Here is a 2,042-nt window from a genome sequence, read left to right as displayed (position 1 = left end):
GTCTGGCTGGAGCAGGCTACCCATCGGACGGGTGCTGTTCACCTCGAGGGTCTTAGACTCTCAGGGTTGCTCTGGGTAGAGTGCTGGGGGGACACTCCTTGCCCAGCAGCCCCTCACTCAGACCCCTCCTACTCCCCGGGCCCCGCCCATCCCTGCGCCGGGGCCCAGCTGCTCCTCGCTAGGGCCCCACCCTCCCCAGTTCCCTGAACACAAACCTCGCTGAACTTTTCCTGAGCGCGGAGCCCTGAGAACCCAGCGGTGAACAAAACGCTGACAGCCCAGTCAGGGAGACAGACAGTAAACACATGCCCCCAAATATATAATCATGTAATTACAGGCTGTGGGAAGTGTTGTGAAAGGAAAACACACCGGACTATGTGGGTCTCCAGGGGTCCAGGGCGGACTTCCCCTGGGGCACATCTGGACCCGAGTCCTGGCGCTGCCACTCTCGAGGCGGGTGTCCTGAGCAGGCTGGGTGGTCCAGTTGGACCATGGGCTCTCGGATCCAAGTGGCTCGACTGTCGAGCCTGGTGTAAACTGGCACTTCCAAAGCGTAGTCTAGAAAGGTTAGAGCTTTAGCAGCTTCTTGGAATGCGTATTTATTTTTGTTTATACTGCTCTATTCTATGCCCACTCCTTGGAGGAATTTTTTTGATCTCTTGCAGAAGCTAGACTGGATTAGAATCCCGTCTGTGTGATCCAAAAGTGCCCTGTGCCTTATTACAAAGCTCAGCTTGCAAGGTCTTGGGATTTCCTGTGGGCCTTTCTCAGAAGCTCCAGGCCCCTTGGATCCCGAGCTGTGCGTTCGTCCTCTCTCTCTCTCTCTCTCAGACTCAACAGCACTGTCATCGTCGGCATCATAACTAACTCCTATGCAGTGTTTTTAGGGTGCTGGGCATTGAGCTAAGCTCTACGTTATTCATTCATTTTAATCCTCATACTCTGGCTCCTGGCAGGCACTTTATAAAACGTGTTGGTTAATAAATTAGACACAATGGAAGGAAAAAAAATCACTGATTTATTTTTCTAGGCACTTTTAGCTTCACAGAGGAGGTGACTTTGAGATGAATTTTGAAAGCAGAGTTCACCAAGCAGAGACGTTGGGATTCATCACTGGAGAGGAGCTGGGGCAGGTATAACAGGTGCATCAGATGTTCCAGGAATGGTGCTTAGGGAAGTGTGGCTGGATGTTAGGTACGGGCGTGAGGAAATATTGAAACAACACCAACCTGGATATATATAGCTTAAGCTCTACAGATGGTTATCTTAATTTTGTGAATACATGCAACATACTTTATGGGGATTTCCAGAAACACTTTGGGGATTGTTGGAACTCAGGTCCTGCTGTAGCAAGTGGGAGCAACAGTCAGTCAAAGACGGGTTCTGGGTCTACAGATAAAACAAGGTTACTTATTTTTCTGCTGAGGAGTGGAAGCTTGGGTGATAAAATGTTAGAGGAATAAAAAAAAAGAATGTAGCTTCTTCCTCTCTCAGCACAGGGCACGCACAACTTGCGCTCTGTCTTTCTGCTGCTCCCAGCTCTTGGATACAGTGGACGACGCCATGGGTTTCGGAGACCTGAAAAGCCCTGCTAGCCTCCAGGTGCTCAACGACTACCTGGCAGACAAGAGCTACATCAAGGGGTATGTGCCATCACAAGCACATGTGGCAGTATTTGAAGCAGTGTCCAGCCCACCGCCTGCTGACTTGTGTCATGCCCTACATTGTTATAATCAGATCAAGTCTTATGAAAAGGAAAAGGCCAGACTGCCAGGAGTGAAGAAAGCTGTGGGCAGGTATGGTCCTGCTAATGTGGAAGACACTACAGGAAGTGGAGCTACAGATAGTAAAGATGATGATGAAATTGATCTCCTTGGATCTGATGAGGAGGAAAGTGAAGAAGTAACGAGGCTAAGGTAAGAACGCCTTGTACAATATGATCAAAGAAAGCCAAAAAAAACCTGCACTTAAGGCTGGGCATGGTGGCTCATGCCTGTAATCCCAGCACTTTGGGAGGCCAAGGCGGGTGGGTCATTTGAGGT

General features: G+C 49.7%; 1 pseudogene; it reads left to right on the top strand.

The window, feature by feature from the left end:
• Positions 1-265: 265 nt before the first annotated feature.
• Positions 266-2,042, top strand: LOC110740810 (annotated as a pseudogene).

The sequence above is a fragment of the Papio anubis genome, chromosome 9 (genome assembly GCF_008728515.1).
Source record: "Papio anubis isolate 15944 chromosome 9, Panubis1.0, whole genome shotgun sequence".
Taxonomy (NCBI): domain Eukaryota; kingdom Metazoa; phylum Chordata; class Mammalia; order Primates; family Cercopithecidae; genus Papio; species Papio anubis.
This window is presented reverse-complemented; position numbering and strand designations above follow the sequence as displayed.